The 21,736-nt window shown below is 43.8% G+C and overlaps 1 long non-coding RNA gene across 2 annotated transcripts in view; it reads left to right on the top strand.

Moving 5' to 3' along the window:
- The window catches only part of LOC133974027 (uncharacterized), a 49,153-nt gene that overhangs the window by 15,216 nt on the left and 12,201 nt on the right, over nucleotides 1–21,736 (top strand). For both annotated transcript variants that reach the window (XR_009924635.1, XR_009924636.1), the window contains exon 3: nucleotides 10,793–10,921. This is a non-coding gene — a long non-coding RNA (uncharacterized LOC133974027). The remainder of the gene's footprint in view (nucleotides 1–10,792; nucleotides 10,922–21,736) is intronic.

Raw genomic sequence — 21,736 nt, 5'->3', positions numbered from 1 at the left:
TCCTTCTCCCATTGCAATACATTTATTGTTGGTTGTGTTTATTGTGAGACTTCACAATCTGACCCACAAATGATTAGTCTTCAGCTGACCTGAGTAATTACAACAACAGTTCATTTGTTATTTCTCGTGTTGTTTTAATAGTATGGTTACATTATTCCTACAATGACAAAATTACAACTTTCTCAGTCACTAATGGGTAGTGTCATTTTATTCTTTCTATAATTAATAAGTAAATGATAACTATGAAAGCATTGACATTTTAAAGTGAAAGCTACATTTTTGAGTGAAAGCTAAATCATATTATTAATGTGTATGCCACTAAGACCTTAAGAGTGTGTGTGTGTGTGTGTGTGTGTGTGTGTGTGTGTGTGAAGTGTTTTTTTTCTCCGTGTCCTTGATAATATAAATATAAAAGGAGAAGCTTTATTTAAACAAATCCACTGCACGTCACTTGCAAAGCGTTTTAGTAAGGTCAGAACAGCTCAACTTGTCACCGTGCGCACATCTGGGTGCCGCATGTGTATGTATGTGCATGCATGCCCTCTAATGTGCCTTTTAATGTTTTAACATATGCAACCCCTTATAAACAGTGTTTTATGCAAACAGTGGCAGCGCTCCCATCAGATAAGGCTCCAGAACAGCAGAAGGAGACTTGTGAAGCCAAGAGGGACGGAGGGGAGACAGAGTGAGTGAGGGGTGAAAGGGGAGGGCAATGTGAGAAATGAGCACAAAACATTTTGGCCAAGAATATGTCTCTTGAATTTTTTTAGGATGGCTAAATAAATAGTCGCACATTTGTCCGACGGTCTTCCAGGTATTCCAGTATTTTAGTTAAAGCAGATTATTAATTTGTTTACAGTACAGAGAGAGATAAACTTGTAGCTGTGGCCCTTCACACTTCTGGTGCACATTTTCCCTGTGTGCTGAGCTGCAGGGGTGATATCAGCTGTCCACTGCAGTCCAGAGTGTATCTGGGTTTTAGGTGTTTTTTGGCGTAATCTGCTGTGTTTTGTCTCGTGTATCTGATGGTAAGACGTGGCATAGCATTGGTCACTTTATCATCTCTAACGTAATCTCTTGCTCCCCTTCCTCTACCAACACAACATAAAAGACTGCTGCCCCGAAAAATATAACATACAACTTGGCCTAGTCTCTGCAGCCCTCTATCTCACTATCTTCTATCTCTCTTTATCTCTCTTTAACTTGCTCTCGTTTACTTCTTTGCCGAGGAGAGAAAAATATTCCCAGTCCCCACTGAGTTTTGATGTGCCTGTGTCTAGTCTTTCTATTTTAACTTTCTCAGCATTTCTCCTCTCTGTATCATGATTTTTCCTCCGTTTTTGAAGATTGAGGAGGCACTGTGGTGTTGACTGAACCGCTACTCTGCCCTAGATCAGCTGAATCTCTCATTTTGAACACCCCCTGCCAATTTCTGTCACTCTGGGAGACAAATGTGCATCGCGGAGTTCATTCCCCCCTCTGCCTGTGCCCACTGGCTCCCTGAAACTCAGTTCCTCTTCCCCTTTGAAGTTCTGCGTGCAGAATGGAGATTCTTTGCATGGTAAATTCGCCCAGTTGCCCGCAGCGTATCCATTACACAAGTTTAAAGAATGCTTCGGAGTCGTTTTGGAAGGGCCCCTTTTTCTCACTTCACAACCAATTTCTCTGTGTTTTGAACTTCGGCAGTCATGAGCCATGTAATCTGTAAATTGGGCCCTTTCTTCCAAGCCAGCGCTCCGCCATCGAGCACCGTTTGATGTGCAATTATTTTGCTCATTACAAGTTAATTTTATTGTTATAGTTTGCAAATGTTTCTCGGGGTCATGATGTTAAAAGTTTCTGAAGAAGTGAGAAAGAGGGAGGATTAACGAGTTGCGTGTGCGTCACGGCGGCGCTGAGAGCTGGTTCGAGATCCCAGAGCTCACTATCTCCCGCCTCACTTTCAAGCCTTTTAAGAAACAACCTGCTGGGTGGTTTGAATAGCTAAGGAGAAGATGATCTGGGATTTAGTGCGGAAAAGGGATCCGAGACCCATTATCTGTTGTAAAAGGTTGGGAAAATGGAGATTTGCCGTGTTTGTTAGAACGGAGCCATAATCTCCTCCGCGGAGAAATCTTAGCAGTATGGGAATCATAACATCCCATTTATTTAGCCTTTTGTCCCTGATTCTCTCAACGCGCATCTTGCCAACCTGGTGTGTTTGTCGACGCGTTGTTGATATGAGAAGGGAGGGATGCTTAGGAATAAAATCTGTCCTTTTTTTTTTTTTTTTCAGAAATACCAGATTTGAGTGGCTTGCTAATTTCATGTAGAAGAGGATCAACACATTAATTAAGTCTGGCGCAAGAACAAAGCAATTTTTTGGAGCAGCTAAATGTCATTGTTAGAGCTTGGCAGTACAAGTCTGAACATCATATAACCGTGCCGCTAAGCACTGCATTCATGTCACTGAATTATGCTGTCATGCTTTTCTTTCTTTGTATTTCAAAAGCTGCTAAATCAATTGATGGAAATAAGATCGTCTTTTACAGTGACACTTTCCTCGTGAATAATTTGATTGGTGGGTATCCCCAAATCATGTCATAAAATATTCGTATGGTTTTTTTCGTTCTTGCCTCAAATAATGGCAGCTGGTTTTGTTTTATTGGTGTTTGTGTTTGATCCAGTCCGCCTAACTCAAATAAATACACAATTAGCCTTTAGCTGTGGGACAGAATAACACACGTGTGCCCAAATTGTTTGTAGACTCTCCTTTTCATCTGGGAAAGAGATAACGCTTCTCGCTCTTTCTTTCCCTTCTCTTTCATTTCTCCCCCATCTCGCGGCGACGGTGCGAGTGTGTTCTTTAATATCATCAACACTAAATAAACTTAGTTGACAACAATAGCTACTGGCAAAGCGCCTCCACAAACAAAGGAGAGCCAACAGGTTCAAAGGCAATGCATCACTCTGCCTGTGACTCTTCATTATTCATCCCTGTGTCTTTACCTCTCATCCCCCATTCTCCTCTCTGCTCGTGTGTGTTTTCTTTGTGCCTCTTTGTCTGTTCAACTGCTACATGGTCTGGATACTGAGGCTTATTAGCTGTTGAGTTTAATTAAAAAAGGCCATTCATATGAAAATGGGAGTCTGATAGCAATTGCTGTCCCCAGCAGCTTCCTCCTGTTACTTTTAATTAGACACCCATTTGATTGACATCAGGCCTACTGGCTGGCTGAAGCCGAGTGTGCGTCTATGAAAGTGTGACAGAGAGACAGTGTGCGCGTCGCAATTGTTCATGGGTGTCTATGTGCATGTGCAGGCATTTTCTACACAAACATATACACAAGATGTGCACGTATACCGGCTCCGAGGTCATTAAAGCTTTGCAGCGGCAGACTGTACATCAAAGTTCACTTTGTCGTCATGAGGTAATTATCCGTGCAGTAGCACCGAGCCCGGCCGCCCACCTTGTCACTCATGTCCGCCAGGTCACTGTGAACAATGAACAGTAACCTTGTGATTATGAACAGGGTCCGCAGTGTTACTGTGTTCAGTCACACCAGCACCACCCACCGTGCTGATGGAAAAGGTGATGAGCTACTTTTCTCTTTCTGTTTGGCCTCTCTTTTCTTCCTTCAGCTCTCTGTCTCTATCCCGGAGAGAAGTGGGTCTCCTCATCTGTTTTCCCTGCACGCTCCAGCCCTCGCTACCTTATTATTATACTGTCAGCGGCACGTGCCTGGCTGATAGATGTTCCTCTCAACTGTTTACTACAAGCAGATGATTTAACTAACGCTCTCCGCTCAACTTGACCTCTCCGTTTTTTCTCCCTCTAAAACAAGATGACTTCATCTGTTGTTTACGACGACTCCATTTTATGGGAGCAGGCGGAGGAATACATTGGCAACATGGTCGATGGGAGAGGGCATGTGTGTGTGTGCGTGTGTGTGTGTGTTTTAAGATGAATGTGTACATTTTGTCCCCTCGCATTATCAGGGGACGGGTTGCGTGCAGTGCAGACTCCTTCAGTCCAAACACAACAGCTCATGTGTGTTGGAGTAACAGTGCACCCATACCTTCGCTGGCTCTTGCAGAATGTAGCCCAGAGTAGCAGCCTGTTTCATGTTAAGGGCTGAGTAAGGCCCACCTCCACACAGACTGCAGTCTCCAGCAGGAATGGCCCATCAGATGTCAGTGCTCTGTAAAGTTGTGTTCCTTCCCCCGTGTTTTGTTTTGATTTGCCGGACGTTTGGGAATGATTTGGGAGAAGGGCCTGATGGCGGCAGGGATACCGGAGCAAGACAAGCACAGTGGACCTGAAAATGTTGTTCCAATTACCGCCTTCATTATGGGTTTGTCATCCGCTGTTTGGACGCACAGCAGCCTGCATTTCATGCTGTGGCTGCGGATGGCGCTTGTTGTGTTTTTCATGTAGTCTGATAGCCGCCAGAGGCAAATGCACCTCAGCATGGTAAGTCACCAATAGGGGGCACTCCACGTGAATATGAATTGGAAGCAGAGAGGGACAAAATGAAATGGTTTTGATATTTTTGGTGGATAAGGTGTTGTTTTGTTGCGTGCTTAGCATTGGTAATCTTACGCCTTTGTTATCACCGCGTTTTTGTTTGGAGAAATGTAATATGCATCATGTTAGCCTTTTATTTCATGCATCTTTGAAAGGAAAACTTACTAAATTACTAAGTTGTTTGGTTTAGCCTCAGATAAGTTCCATTTAAAGGCCCACAAGCCTCTGTTTTGTTACTGTGTTGCACAGTGTTCTCTCCTTCCTCTCAGACAGATTAAATCACTTGTGTTACTCGGAAATGCTGCGAGCAATAAGGCAGGATGGAGCACTTACAAAAGAGCCTAACATGGTTTAAAAGAGTGAGACGGAGGGGAGTGTGTTGATGTAGCATATCATTGTGGCGACTCTCCTGAGTTAACACCATTAGCCAAGTGGCGCGAGAGTCCAGCTGTCTCACTGAGCTGCCAAGGTGAGTTACCTGGGCTGACTTACCTGGCCTCCCTTTGCCCCCCAGGATACAGTGTTTCAGCCAGGCCCCATGTCCTCCCCTCTCCACAGCACTTAGCAGTGATTAACCCCGGATTCGGCCGGCCCACCTGCCATCTGACTACCATTACAGCCCCGCTTATCTGCCTCTCCATCTCCCTACAATAGGGCCGGGGCCCGGGCTAGGCTGGGGGATTGGGCCGGGGAGGGCTGCCTGCTCTGTTTAATAATAAATCATTAGCTAAATACTTTTGTCAATTTGTGTCATGTTACATGTACTTCAATTTTCTGCTCTGTCTCTGTCCATCACCCCCCCCTCCCCCACCAACTCTTTCCCTTCCCTGCTCATCACCAACGCTGTTTGTCTGCAGTCACGGCCAGTGACCTCTCGTTTCTTTTTGTCTTTCTCTTACTGTCCTGTGACTGACATCGAACTGATTCATATTCATCGGCCGCCTCTTAATTGTAAAAAAAATTCCCTTCTCAAAAAAGTTGATCATCCATCATTTTGAATATGAATCCAAACACATATACAACTGCATGTATTTGAGCCTGTGTCCCGGCATGGCTACTGTCTGAATGGAACCATCTGAATTGGCCTGTTTTGGCTGCTACCACGTCCAAAACACCCATTCAGACATATCACTAACATTCATGCTCCACCGTGCACTTTTCTTCCCCCTTCACTGGTAAAGGACACCACAGAGGTACGACGAGTGCAGAGGATTTGTGTCACAGAGGTTTCACAGCACACACATAATGCTTGACACCAGCAGCACATTGGCAATCTGGACAGCGAGAAGGAGATAAGTCTTTTTGTTCATGTAACTTGTATAAAGTGATTACAGACATACTGATCCCTCCATATTTAGACTTCTTGACGCCCCCTCCTCAGTCGCCCCCTGGTCCGACTGTTGTAATCTAATTTTCCGCTGACAGAGGCCATGGAGATCCTTGGGTCACGGTGCGACTCCCTCCAGTCCCCCCCCCTTCTCTCATCCCACCCTATGCCCTGACGCTGTAACTAACAAGTCGCCATGCAGCAGACAGCACGCATTAGATCTGTCTAGCACTACACCGGCTAACTCACCCAGTCCATAACCCTTCACTGCCTCAGTAATCAGAGAGTGAGATTAGAGAAAGAGGCGGCAGAAAGGAATTGCATTTGTCCTTGTATCCTTTTTGATGGTCCTATCGTTGCTCAGCACCTTACAATACCTGTCAGGGTCCATGTCAGAGTGAAAGATGAACTGTATGTTGCATCTCATTTTTAAACCTGTCACAGATTATTCAGCAGGATAAAGCGATGGATGAAGAAAGTGTGGAGTTGTGCCTACAGTGTTAGAGCTGAGAGAGCAGGCCACACCTGGAGGGGTCACGCTCCTTGTTGACCTCTACTGTGTCACCGACCTGACTCTCCTTCAGTTTCACTATACATCACTCTGCCTGTCAACACTTGCATATGGCCTCAACTGCTACCGCTATCTGCACTACGTCAAATGCCAGAGGGATAGTTTTGTCAATGGCGAGTAGTTGGGAGCTTTAACTCGATTCGCCCGTTGAGAGATTTATCCCAATCGACTGACGCAGAAAAACTCTGCTGTCGATATCTGGCAGGCGCAACGAGCAGGAAGTGTTTATTTCCTGTGAGTTATCTTAACCTGATGTGGCCTTTAACTTTTCAAACTGGTATGTTTTTTGGGGGGTTTCTGTCCCTGTCTTCAGTGAGCATTATTTTTTTCTGATTTCTTTGCTGATGTTGATTATATTTTCATTCAGCATCTTGTATTGTAGTCCTCCCTCTCTCTCCCTCTCTTTATATCACTCGCTCTCTCCCTCCCTCGCTCCTCCAGGCCATAGCATAGCCAGTAGCTGATAGGCATCTCCTCTGGAGTCTGCTGTAGTCTGCCGCGGCCTCAGACAAAGTGCCTCCATCAGACCAGTGAGGCTCCCTGGGAACCTAGCAGCAGCAGACCCCCTGGCCCCATCACCACACTGTGTGTGTGTGTGTGTGTGTTTGTGTGTGTGTGTGTCTGTGTGTTTGTATGTGTGTGTGTGTGTGTGTAAGTGTGCGTGTGTGTAAATGTACATACATTTATATGGATATATATTTGTGTGTGTGTTTGGATGGATGACGAAGGCTCAGACTGGGACCTTTGTGTCCCAGTTGCTGCCCTGTCTGTAAATGGGTTTTGTAAACTGGGAGAAGTGTAGCGCCCGGCATGAATGCCTAGTTTTTTCTCTGAACATTAATTTGGAAGCAGTGCCCCATACCGTTCATCTGACTTTTCATTGAATATGTTTGTATTCATATGGTTGTGTTGTAGTCTACGTGAAGAAGCAAAGTCAAGACTGACTGTTTCTCAAACCCAGAGACACTGAGGCACACTCATACAGCACACACACACTGTACGAACAACATTCACAGTCATGCTCCCACTTCAAATCTGTATTCAGCATCAGCGACCTCTTGGGAACGCTTGGCTTTTTGACTTTCATCATAACAAGAAAGCCAGGGACCAAATGGACAAAAACAAAAGGCAAAGGAGGAAATCGGAAGAAGTGCTTTTATCAGGGGCCCAGTATTCAGGGCCTGACACACTCATGTACACACATACACACACACTCATATCTGACCCCGAAGTGACCCCTCTAACTTTCCAACATATAAGAATGCAGTCAAGGAGCCTGTTCTCCCATCTGGGTTTATTATCTCTCTGTGTGAGTGTGTGTGTGTGTGTGTGTGTGTAAGCCTTGTTGCACTATTTTTGTGAGGTCTTAATACTACAAAGCTATTAGGCTGTTACAACCTTTTTGGGGCCGAAATGTTGGATCCCACAAGTTTACATGACTGTTGATTAATACCTTATCATAATTTGGGTGCTCACAAATATAGTGAGACAAGGATTTCCCTGTGTGTTTGTGTGTGTGTGTGTGTGTGTGTGTGTGTGTGTGTGTGTGTGTGCATTCCTCTTGCACTATCGCCACCATCACTTGACGAGAATTATATAATTGCAGACTGTGATCTCATTTTCCTCAAAGAGCATTTTGAAGTTTCCTTTCCTCTTTTGCTCTTTTAGTTTCCTCTGTCTTCCACTTGTTTTAATGTTAAAATGACTCACATTAAACCATCTGGGTCTCCTCCACTCTGAAATGCCATTCTGCAACACATTAGCTCTCCACTCACTGATAGTGGGAACTTTTACAGGTTTAGAGAGTATATTGGAATCACAGTATTTTTTAATATGTAGAATTACTTAAGCTTGTGTAAAGTAAAAACATGGTGTAATGGAGGAAAGCGCGTTCAGCTTTTATTGGTCAGCAACACTGAAGTGAGAAATTGAAATGCATTTTTTAATTCAAGAATAGAGAATGTTGTGGCTGATAGCTTACACATTTTTGTACCATAGTCATTCTCACAACTTAACTTTAAACATTTTTTATTGAGGACTCCCAATTTTACTTTAGTGTACATTTTAGAATTGCAAATTGTAATAACATAATGATGATATAATAATAATAATAATAATAATAATAATAATAATAATATTTGTACAAAAAATAGCTGCTGTAGGTATTTTTATTTTCAATATATAAAATTCTTAGATTCAAATAATGTAGATGACAGTGAATATGAAATTCCCCACTTTTCTAGTCACAGATTTAAATCATTTAAGTCGTTATTATGGCTCACTGCCAGTTTTCTATTACTAACTGAGCAGCTAATGACATTTTACACTGACACTGCTAACAATACAATACAGTCAAAATGAAAAGTTAATATCCTCGTCTTATTTAATTCCATCATGAAACTCCATATCTCTGCAACCGCAGTCCCAGCCATAGTCAATAGAGGGCAGAAGTGATCCACAAAGGCTAAACCCCATATGAGGGGAGAAAATAAATGTTTGAATGTTTATGCCTTTAATACATTTTATTTTATCTCTGGTCCAGCTGTTTGTGCTGGATGGTAAATTTTGACCACCTATTAACATAAACAATATTAACCCACAATGTTATACAAGTAGAAAAGCAAAAATATTGAAAGTGAGTATTAAGGGGCTGTAATTGTAATTATTGTGCTACTGTCAGAGATGCAGCCACCACAAGGCTCATATGAACTAATTATTAAACACTGACAAAGACTCAGTGTATTGCTCCGAGCAGATTCCGGCGGTATTGCAGTGATTTTAATTAAAGGGTTTACTATTACTTCTCCCTGATCAGTGTGTTTTTCATCGGAAATGTTTTGCACTTTTACACAAATGTATGTAATTTGTTAAAGGTAAGGCTTCTGCCCAGCACGTTGCCTGACCTCGCCATGTCTTTCTTTTATTTATCAGTTTAATGGAAAAGAATATGGCTGTTTTTCATTCCGCTCCCATAAATCAAATACCTTGAATGTATGGGAGAGTTTAAGACCAGCACCCCCCCTGTGGTTTGGTGGCTTTATTGTCACACAGGCCTTATCTCCGTTTGACACCTCTGGAACCGTCCCAGGAGAGGCACAGATTTGCTGCAGGATTAAACTAATTTACCAGATGATTGAATGTGAGTCCAAAGCCACTCTTTTGGAGAAAATGCAAAAGGGGCTCATGGCCAACCCTCCCGTAGACATGATACAGAAATGACTTGGCAGTCAGGCCTATCGTGTGTACAAGTGAGTGTAGGCTGCATATAAATCCGCTCTATGTCTTCCTTCATGAAATGAACTGATCTGAAGGTGATTTCTGTACAGGCAAAATTCATGGTGCACTCCAGCATGTAATAGTTGTGCAGTGTTAGTCACGTGTTTTTAATACTACTTTAAAATGCTGTTGCGTTGTTAAGGTTTTTGACATTTTTAAGCAGGCAGCCTGACACCCTACCCAGCCACCCTCTCTGGATTTGCAGCATTAGTAGCGGACGTGAATCATCGTCGGGATATATAGCAGATGGAGACGTGGAGAGAGATGATGGTTAGGGAGAAGGGGGCTACTATTCTGTGAGACTCATACAGACACCAAACATCTTCTTGTACGGTTTGTAAACTCTGCATTGTGCTCACGTTCCTCATCCAAATATGTAAAAATATGGGAAAATTTTTTAGTGTGTCCAAACCAATTTGTGCCTGAGGGAGGTTTCTTAATTGGAACACATTCAAGAGAACACTTACACGCTCCCGAGTGGTGTACAAAATATTACATTAATTAACATGCAAAACAGTCCTGCTCTGCTCACACTCACACACACACAAACGCAGGCATCCAAAAAGATTGCAGCAACAGCACGAAATAGACATAGGCCGTGAGGAGAAGAATAGAAAGGAAATTTGCTTGAAAATTTAGCTGTAAGCCTGCTGAAGATCTTATTACATAGGCTGCAGATAGAGATCTCAGCTGGAATAATACTTAGCACATGCTGCCCTTTTAATTAAGCAGTAATATCTGCAGAGAGGGGTGGAGAGCAAAATCTCTCTGTTTCTTTCTTCATCTTCCTCGCTCGCTCTCCTCCGTATCTCGGTTCCCCATCTTTACCCTCTGCTCCTCTCTCTCTTTTTCTCCCAATAATCTCCTATGAAGGAGATGGGCAGAGGTGTGGGACGGGGGGAGGAGCAGGGGACACACTCCTCTGTGAAGCGAGTGTCTTCTTTAAGGCCTTACACATGTTTCTGTGTTTCTGCCTTACTGGGGCTGTCTGAGCGCCCCGCCGACGGCCCTGGGGCTCTTGCTTTGAGGTGCCTTCGCTATATGTGTGGAGGAGTGAGCTGACGTGCATGTATCCACTGTTTTCACACACAAACTCTGCTCCTCTTTGCAGGTGAAGACCTCCTCCAAAGCCAGCGGGTGGTGCTCGGGCACCCCTCTACCAGCATGTTAGTGCTGAGGCCCTGGCCTCGGTAGTGCCCTCGGGCTGTGGGACCGTCTTCCTATTGCTGTGATGCCTCATGTGAGTGTAGGATAGGAACCAGTTGTCCAAACAGGGTCGTCCAGTCTGGTGTGGTCGGAATATCAGGATCTCTCACCATGGGGTAGCTGTCAGGGACACACCCCTGGCGTCAAGACCCCAGATCTCATTAAGTGTAGTCGCCAAAGTGTTTTGATGTCAAACTCAACAATATTAAATGTTTTCTTTGTTTAACCTACTGTGGCCACAATAGCTGTTCCCTAAAATAAGCTTTTACATTCGTTAAGATGTGTAAAGAAAAGTGGGAGCCACTGTATCGTGGAGTTATAGCTGTGTTTAAAACGATTAAGTGTAATTTCAGCGATATGACTCTGTGGTTGTAAATACAGTAGGTGAGCTGAACGTCCGGTTGTGATACTGCATTACTGTTCTGATGTGTAAAGCCTGTAATCCTCTGAGTATCCTATTTAACCCAGAGGCTGAGTGACGCCTCTGTGCACTTCCAATTGTGCGACATGTAGCACATAAAGCCTTTATTCAGATGTGTTAACCATTGCTCTGCGCTCCATACAAGTGCAAATCGAGTTAACACTCACTGTTGGCTAGTGTCTACACACCCTGTGCCTGTGTCATTACACAGCTCACACTGGCAACGGAGCTCATTTTGTAATTCTGCAAGCACGCACACACACACACACACACACACACAAACACACACGGGAGCTCCAAAAGGCCACATGTTAATCAGCTGCGAGTTAAACTTGCAGCGAAGAAAAGACAACAGATCAGCTCAATTAACACAAAAAAGAAAGTGCTCACGACACACACACGGTCTTAGCCACTGCACCTGCAGCTGAAGGGGCATTGTTCCAGCAGCCCCCTCCTTGATCTCCCTTTCTCTCTCTCTCTCTCTATGTCTGTCTCTGTGTGTCTCTCTGGAGGAAAGCTGTTTTGTGGCTGCTCTTTTCTCTCCTCTCGGGCCTTGGCCTTTCCACAGAGCACCCCTCCTTCTCCTCCATTTCGCTGGGTCGCCACTCTCTTTCGGAGGTGCAGGGCGCCCCTCGCCTGCCTTACTGCAAACACAGCTGACAGAGGGCTGCTCACGTGCCGCTCCACAGGGCCCCACAATCCCTTTGAGTGTGCGAGTGTCGAGCAGAAAGTGGGGGGTTTGTGTGTTTGAGATGGATCCACGCTATTCATACTATTTCTCTTGATGCTGCGGATGTCTGTTCATTTTCTATTGTCTGCTCAGATTGTTTGCTCAAACCGAAACATATCCTGTAATCTAATCTTATCTTTGTGAGAGAAGATATATTAAGTAGGATAAGTTAAGTTAGGACCTTCTGGTGCTACCAGTGTATACTCTTTCAGTTAATACATTTTCATTTGAAAAAGCATCCATTCTGCCATGGATACGCCTGTGTCCACTCTACTCCGCGATTTTAGATCCACTAAGCAGAGAAGTTTAAAAAACACTGCATATCAGTCTGGATGGGCAGAAATTTAGATGGCACGACATAGCCTTCCCTTATTCATCAGGCTCCTCGGCTACCAGTGTAGAAGACAACTAGGTTGCTGGCCCTGTTGTCTTTGCTAACGACTGTTCTGCAGTTAAATTCTGCATTTTAAGAAGATACAACTGAAAACATGCAACACAAGCTATTAATTGAGCAATCTGCGACAATTCATGCCCAGTGCATGTGAGTGGTCACGTGATATGTGTTTTCAGGTGTGTTGGTATGGATGGACTGATGCAGAGTCAAACACTTTCAAGGACAAAGATCATTTTAGTTGGAAAAGTCTGTTTCCAAATGATGACATAGTAGTAAGTATGGATGTAGCCCTACTCTGAGAGCTTTATTATGTTGTGGAAATCCACAGGTTTACAATCCATGGAAGAAAACAACAGCTACTGAGTGGATTTCAGTTCCAGTGTTAACCATCATCTCACACATGACTTGTCACTATGAAATATTAAATAGAATAAATAAATAAATTGACTGATATCAGGAGGTTATTATTGACCTGTTCGTTCTGAGGAAGTAGGCTTAGTTTCCACTCCTCAGAGTAAATCACTCTGTCCTTGGCTCTAAATCCGTTTTGCATTGCTCGCCTCCTTTGGCTCTCTGTCCCATTTGTCACCGCAGCCCGTGATGCTCGTTCTCACTGATCATCCTATCACAGTGCTATTTTTCATATTTCTCATATCCGCTCCCCTTATCTCTCTTCCAGCGCCTGAGCCAGACACGCAAAGCTAATACAGGCTCCCACTACGTGTACAGAATTCAGTGACCAGAGATCACAGCGGTGTGAAATACATATAGATTTCATACGTTATTCTGTGTTTGCTTGTAATAGAATCGGGCTTATCCCATTTTCAATAACTCAGGAGATAACATGAAAGTATGCATCAGTGTTGATCAATGAGAAGGTGGAATTCCTAACAGGCCCTCAGACATGAATTTACTCAACCCACAAAAATTAGGACACTGGTGAAAATGGCAACGGGAATGATTATTTGTATTATTTGTATTATCAGTTACTCACTCAGCACTTGACACTCAATTTGTGCAGCAGCTTCCTAGCCCAGACAGGGCTGTAACAGAGGCTGTGTGTGTGTGTGTGTGTGTGTGTGTGTGTGTGTGTGTGTGTGTGTGTGTGTGTGTGTGTGTGTGTGTGTGTGTGTGTGTGTGTGTGTGTGTGTGTGTGTGTGTGTGTGTGTGTGTGTGTGTGTGTGTGTGTGTGTGTGTGTGTGTGTGTGTGAGTGCGTTTGTACGTGTGTGTCTGTGTGTGTGCGTGTGTGTGTCTCTGCATGCGCATATGGAAGTTTGTGTGTCGATGCTGTGATGGATGCACCGCTGTAACTGTTGGTTAAGTGGTGTAGTGTGGTATTCTAACCATGCTGCCTTTGTGTTTTACTGCCCTGCTGGGGTTCTCTTTCATAAAGATCCTGCCTGGCTGCATCTATCTCCCCAGGTTAAAACAAACACAAACACCCACCACCATTCAGCCTCCCACCCCAGCCTGCTTGGCCTGCCCTCCTCCTTGCCTGGCTCCACCAGCCCTGTCCAGGGGGCAATAAACTCGTTATCTCCCCCTCTCAGATCCTAATCTGACGGCCCGCCGCCCTGCGTGCTGCCAGGTGACCTGGGGTGGGGTAGGGTGGAGGGGAGGTATAGACGCTCCCTCTCCAGTTCTTACAGCTCCAACTCCAGCTCCCCTCCGCTCGCCTTTTAAATCCCTTCAGCTTTCCCTGCCTGTCAGCACCATCTTAACCCCCACCTTCTGAAGCCCTCCCCTGCCTGGGGCTCTGATGACCTCCTCCTTCTCCTTGCTCTCCGACTCCTCCTCCTACCCCCTCCACCCTTTCAGTAATTAATCCACCTATTGATCACAGTGAAACTCTAAAGGCTGGGAGGCTGGGAGGCTGCAGGCAGACTGATGGTGGTCTATGCAGGCCGATGGCTGCACAAGGCTGATGAAGCCAGAGCATCACGGCCTTACAATATTACAAATTGAAGCCTCTAATTTAAGGCTCTTTGTACATAATTTGGAAATTGTTCTATATTTGAACGAGTCAATCATTGTTTTTCACTTGCATGCATGTATAAAGTCCAGTGGTGGAAGAAGTATTAAGATCCTTTATTTTAATATAAATGACTAATTCCACACTTTAAAAATACCCCCTCATAAGGAAACTCCTGCATTTAAAACCTTAAATAAGTAACGGGAATGTAGTAGGCCTATTAAGTGAAATCACTGGTGGTGCAGTAAAATGTTTTACTATCATATTTTGCAGCTGTTAAAGTTCAAGATGAAAGGTTCATTATTTTTAACCTGAGATATTCATTTCTTTTTTCTTTTTTGCCACATGTCACATGCTCGAAGCAAACTCAACACAACCATTCGCTCGCAGTGAATCCTCCAGAGGCTCTGCTGTTCTCACATGGGCTCATTTGGACACTCTCCAGAGATTTTACAAGGGGGCTCGCTCGAGAAACTCCAAAGCTGCACTCGGTCATTTGCATTCTCCTGTACAGCCCCTCTGGAGAATGTCAGGTGATTATCTGGAGTTCAATGCATGTCTGAAAGCAGCTATAGATAGTTTGATAAAGAAAAATGCATCATATTCTATAAGATCATCATAAATTTGTGAGAATCATGTAATATCTCAGAAAGGTCAACTTTCATGACCTCCGAAAAACAGCGTGCTTTCAATTTTCTCAACACAGGAGCATTTCATCCTCACTATATCACAAACATTCATCAACACATCTGGGGAAACATGGTTAATGTTGTCATCTGAGAAGTAACTAAAGCTGTTCAATATTTTCTTCTGACTTGGATCAGAAAGCTGCATACATGCCAATACTAATGCCAAGTACCTCACATGTGTACAGCACTTGATTAAATGTATTTAGTTACTGTACACCAATGGTAAAATCTGTTGTATTACAATACATTTGGTCCATGTATCAGTGACGGTGCAGGGCTTGAGACAGGGTCAAAGGTTCTGACAGAATTCCAGTCACTCCTCAGCTCTGTGGAATGTTTAAAGATGCTTCACACTCTGTTTATTGTTCTTCACGTGTAGGGTCAAGAGAGAGGCCCTGCAGCCTTTTACAGTAAAGTAAAACCAGGCAGATACACAGACATACTCTACATGTGCTATGAAGTACTCCCCTTTTTTAATATTGTTGACATAACCTGACCACAGCTAGTGTAACTCAGACATCGACCGGGGAGACTTTTCATAAGCTGGACCACCACCTGCGATAGCTGCTCGGGAACAATACTAATTTATGAAAGGTTTGTGTGACTGCCCACGGTCCAACTGATGGAAAACTCCCCACAATGCACACACTTCCTTGATGACTCATTGTGCAGGTCTCAAGCTGTCCAGACCCGATTTAGTGAAGCTCTGTTTGATGACTAAGTGTGCTTCAATGTGTGTGAGTGTGAGTTGAATTCTTTGAATTTCTGCTATCTCGTTCGCGGTGTCACCAGATGAGAGTGTAAAAATCTCAGGGGGCTTTCCATGATGATCACAACTGAGTTGGTGTGCCACTGCTCCTTTTCCCTGGCTGCATGGTGACACAGTCGCCCTCTGTGCTGCACAGAGCTGAAGCTGAGGCTGCTGTCCGGCTCCGGCTCTTTGATGTGCGGAGCGGGGCGAGATGTTTGGGTGTTTGGGCAGGAGCTGGGACAGATGGGGGCAGAGTGTGATGGAGTGATTACTCTCCTCGCTGCTCTCCTGTCTGCCCGGGCATGAATGCCCCTCTTCATCCACCCTAAAAGGCACATTATTGGCCCAAGGAGAGTGGGATATCCTGGCCACTGACCCCAGAGTAGGGGTCAAGGGGAACAGGGGGGCAGATGAAAGGGAGCGTAATTATGGGGGAAAGACAAAAAGAAACCTTGTCTCCAAATAACTATTTTGGTGGGAAGGGGGGAGAAGGTCAGGTTGAAGGGGGTACAATTGAGATCAAGACGTTTTCCCTGGCAAGTTATGTCCTTATCGCGTTCCCTGCGCCCTCATTTGGAGCCGATGAGCAGCTCTGATTGGTCGGGCCGCGGCTCTTATCTGATGACGATTGGCTGTGGCTTGCGGGCACAGGAAGTGACAGCATGGTTCCCACAGTCCCACCCCTGTGAGAAACGGACTCTGATCTGTGCGTACATTCGTGTGCGTGTTTGTGTCTGTTACGTAACCATGTCCTCACGATTAAAAAAAAAAAAATTTTTTACTCCAGTGCTCTGATGTGTGGGAGGGCTACACACCACTGAGGCTCTCAGGCTTTGGCCTCTGACATTGTGGCAGCCTCAGAGTCTGTGTTTGTCTGACCTAACATGCTTTTAACTGGCAAAATGACCATCTGACTGTTTTTTCTTACTTTTACTCCAGGACAACATTTATCACTGAAAAAAATATCAGGCTGTGTGTTTGTTGGGTTTTAATAGCTGCTGTCGAAACCAAACTCTCCTGCTGTACTGAAGCGTCAGTGTTGTTTAGTCACTTTGGATAAAAGCATCTGCCAAGTGAGTAGATGTAGATGTACGTGTAACCTCCTACACCTGGTATTACAGGTTGTTTATCTGTGGGCGTATTCTAGAGCCTTCGAATCGGGAAAGTTCCCAATTGTTTGAAGACTGATCACACGCATTGTCATGAGAGATCAGGTGTTTGTCTGATACTATGCTTGATACTTCATACATCAGCATTAAGGCCGGCGCATGCTTCTGCAACTGCGCCTGCAGCTTTTAACGCAGCTGTGTCGAAGGACTCATTTTAATTTATGCTTACCCAAGGGTTGTACGTGTTGCAAAGCAATTCACCACCAGAACAATAGGCGGAGTAACGTATTTTGTTGAAGACGGCCTTAGAGACGCCTTCTTTGTGTGTGGCAGTCGTCGTCGACTGTTTATTTACATAGCCACTTCGGCTCCTCGTAGCCTTTTTCTGACGGACAAATCCTCCAGTCAGTGACGGGTTATACAAGTGGACATACTTTCAGACCTCTTCTGCCAACCGCTCTTCTATTTGGTCCATATTTGTCTTCTAAATCATCCGTGGTTTCTGCCGGTATTATGGGGCATGAAACTGGAAATGCGACTCCGGAAAGGATGTAGTTAGCAGACCAATCACAGCCTTGCGGGCTGCGTGAGGCTTGCAGAGCTTTGCCGTATAGTTAGAAAAATTGGGCAGAAGGGATACTTAAGCAGGTAAGGGGCCCGCAAGGGCTCTGCGCTTGCGGGCTTCTGAAAACGCAGAAGCATGCGCCGGCCTTTAGTGGGTATACACAGGTTTGTGTAAGGGTGCACCATCAGTTTGAAGATTGCTAGAATAAAGGAAAAGAAGAAAAATAAATAAGCACGTTTACCTGATTGTCATTCTTCCACCACTGCTGATCAGACTGGAGCCGATAAGCACCCACGTCAAGTGCAGTTCCTTCACATGTGGATTTATTTTTGTCTATTTAATCAAATGGGAAGTACCAAAATAAATGTCACCATTTGTGCACCAGATCAGATTATAGCTTCAATGTTATTCACACCTTAAGTCCGTTGGCAGGTCAGAACAGACGGCACATAGCATAATGACGAGCAACATTGCAACATACAGAGTTACACACAGAAGATTGCACAAGAACCACAACACAATCTACACACAAAATGCACATCCCATATATGTTGGTCAAATGAAAAAAACGCAAGTCTAGAGCTGAGCAGCTTTTAACAGAAGTTGTTTTTGAAAAAGTGAAGTGGCAGTTAAAAGGTAGTGTACAATCTCATGTAGAGGATATACCAGAGGATGTAATTTACTGAGAGAGTACACAACGTTGTAAAATGTCCGAGTGACCCAGAAGAAAAGGAGGAGCCATATATGTAGAAGAAGCAGACAAAGACGTCACCTAGAAAGACAATGAGATTCAAGAGCTTTTGGGGATAAGGGCTGTGCTGTAAACAACAACACGTGATCTCCGCAGTGGAATTTAAACATTGTGTGCTGCCTCCCGCACGCTCTACCAAGGCGCCACTCCTCATCTGAATGTTCCGGGCATGTTCCTCTTGTTGTGAATGCGTCTGACCTGGACAATCTCCTGCTGTGTTCTTTATATGAGAAAAGAAAACTCTTTGTCTTGACCCAATTTCCTGGACATTTTCCAGAGTTCAGAGTGTGAAGGGAAATATTAGACTGATCTGTACTAGAGAAAAAACTTTTTGTCCTTCCTATTCTATTAAACTGTTCTTATTTCCTATTGCATATAAGATTAAGATTAATTATTAAATACATGATTTATTTGAGTTGCACTGATCTTAGAAGATGGTTGTTGTTTTTAAATGCATTTTTTATCATATTGCTTAACCTTGTGCTGCTGCAGCCTTTAACCACATTTGACAGACTACAATTTTAGAGTTTTGATTTTGTAACTAACCAGAGGTAACTTTCGTGACTACTTAATAAGACGGCTGTCGAAATGTTTACTTAAAAGTGACCGGGTTTAGTCAATTTTCCATCAGATAAATGTAAAGAGGTGCATGACTGAAAGAGCTGTAGGGGCAGGGAACTGCAAATGAAGTACATAGATATTGAATGCACTAATTGGAAGTCGCTTTGGATAAACGCGTCAGCAAAGTGACATGTAATGTAATGTAAAAAAGCAGTTTCCCCTACAAGTCACATTCTACACACGCTCCCCTAATCACATCATTCATTCTCTGACAGAACAGCTGTCAGTGTCTTGCGGGATGTTACTTGTTTTGCAAGACGGTGTGTGGTTCATATTTCATTATAGCTGCGTCTGCCTCATCAGGCCACAAAGTCTGCCTGTTGTTTGCCGTTTTTATGTTGTTGTTATGCTGTTATTGTGCTTTGTATTTAATTTGGTGTTGATATAGTTATCTCAATTTTTTTGCATTGATCACAGACAATTTTCTTATTGAGAATAAGTTTTGTGGTGTGAAATCATAAAACCCTGGGTGCCGACATAAAAGTGACAGACCTTTCTGTGTTTAGGGTCCTTGAAAACACAGAGATGCATTGATGTCCTCCCCTGACATTTCATGGGGTAATTTATGTTACACAGTTACTTGATAGTGGATCAGATGCATAAATTGTACAAAAAGCTAACCTCACTCAGCATTTCACAGAAAATGCTGGCCAAGGTGGAATATGGTGTAAAGATGGAGTGTATGGAGTCAAAAAATACTTACTTATGTAGATGTGCTTATCTTGTCTCTTATTGGTATATGTTTTCAATCATGTTTTAAAATGTTAATGTTGTGGATGTCTCAGAGATAAATGCGTTTTAACCGAACATGGCCTCTTCATTTCAACAAACTTTATTTTTCCATTAATTTTAGTAATTAAGGAGAACTATCTTTACACCTATGAGAGGAAATATGTTGGTAACACTTGTATAGTTAACAAATTATCCTATGACGGAGTTAATGTCCAACACTATACAACTGTTGACAAAGCTAACTCTGGTTAGAGTGATGAAGAGTTAGATTTGAACTCCAAACGGAGTCAATAATCACACTCTGTGGCGTGGACCCATATCAACACTTCAAAGGAGTTGAAATCAAATCTGACACAGTTATTTTGGGTATGCTGATTTTGCTGTGCGTGTACTGGGGGAGCAGGGGATACGAACAACCCACCATCTGGTTACTGATTATTATTATTATATTATTATAACTATGTTATTATCTATATTATAACGTTCATTTAACTGTTGTGTCAGCCTGCAACTCTACAAATGTGCATCGCTGATGTAACACAGTTTTCTGGTCAAACCTTCAGTCTGTGGATCCCTAGATTGAGAAGCCCAGGGGCTATTCACCGCGCCCAGGGAGCACTGATTGTTTGTTGATTAAATTGCCCGTAGTGTGTATTAATACAGTTATAAAGCTACTCTCGTTTTTCTTTTTTCTTTTGGCAGACAAAGATTCTTCAGAGTTATACAATCTGGTCTTCTTTGGATCACATGCTATTTCTTATGGAGCCTATTTCTGCATGCTAACATGCTTAATCTGTTGACAATTTAAATTATTCAAGACTCACCTGTAGGCCAGATCATCTTAAACTATTATATTTTCCTGAAATGAGTTTTTTTAACGCAGATGTCAGAGTCAGTTGCTGCAGACATTTTTCCGAATTAATGTGGTAGTCTCCGAGTAAAATGTCCAAAAAATGTGAGAATACAGCAGGAAAATGTCACAGCGATCGTGTTAATGGCGTTTCACACAATGGATGCAAAACTGAATACAAATTTCTCAGGATGAAAAAGAGGAACCAAGATGTTTTACAAACATGTCCAATTGAGACTCTTTAGCTGTTGGTAATAAGAGACAACCCTGGTGCTGGATGTGGAACACAAAAGACACTTATTTCCGCAGCAGAATTTATATGTTGTGCTGTGCCTCCTTCTTGCTCTACCTAGGTGCCTCCTCTCGTTTGAATGTTCTGGAAATGTACCTGCTGGTGTGAACACATCGAACCCAGGAGATCTCCTACTGCACTCAGCATATGTTAAAGACAAACTGGAAAATGTCTGGACCCAATTTTCAAGTTTATGTCTGAGAACAGTTTGACTGTAAGTTCAATTGTCAACCTAAAAGACAGTGCCTCTACACGCCTGGGCGTCTTGGGCTAAGAATCTGCACCTACTGCACCTACTGCTTTATGAGATAATTCACATGCTCATCTTGTGATCATCATCTGGTTTTCCTGAGTTAACTGCAAACTTCTTTGTTTTACTGTAAGTGAGTCGTGAAGATTAGGGATTTGTAAGTGATAAGTCGGGAGTTGAACAGTTGACCACTTGACAGTCTTATCTAGCAGATGACTGATCAGATGGTTGGGGGCTATGTGCTTGGAGTGTGTTAGTGCATGTTTTGACACCTGTAGGCCTTAGATGCTGTTTGATGAGTCGGCTTTGTGTGTGTGTGTGTGTGTGTGTGTGTGTGTGTGTGTGTGTGTGTGTGTGTGTGTGTGTGTGTGTGTGTGTGTGTGTGTGTGTGTGTGTGTGTGTGTGTGTGTGTGTGTGTGTGTGTGTGTGTGTGTGTGTGTGTGTGTGTGTGTGTGTGTGTGTGTGTGTGTGTGTGTGTGTGTGTGTGTGTGTGTGTGTGTGTGTGTGTGTGTGTGTGTGTGTGTGTGTGTGTGGATGCTGGTGCTGGTGCTGCACGCTGGCAGATGGATTCAGGATCCAGTCACTGAGCAGAGGCAAGCACTCCCCCCTGGGTGATGGATGGAGGTCAGGGAGGTGTGGGGCTCTCCTGCCTACCCAGGGATGACTTTATTGGGGATAGAAGGAGTGCTGCCACAGGCTGCTTTACCAGCACAGGATTCAG

Source organism: Platichthys flesus, chromosome 2 (genome assembly GCF_949316205.1).
Source record: "Platichthys flesus chromosome 2, fPlaFle2.1, whole genome shotgun sequence".
Taxonomy (NCBI): domain Eukaryota; kingdom Metazoa; phylum Chordata; class Actinopteri; order Pleuronectiformes; family Pleuronectidae; genus Platichthys; species Platichthys flesus.
This window is presented reverse-complemented; position numbering and strand designations above follow the sequence as displayed.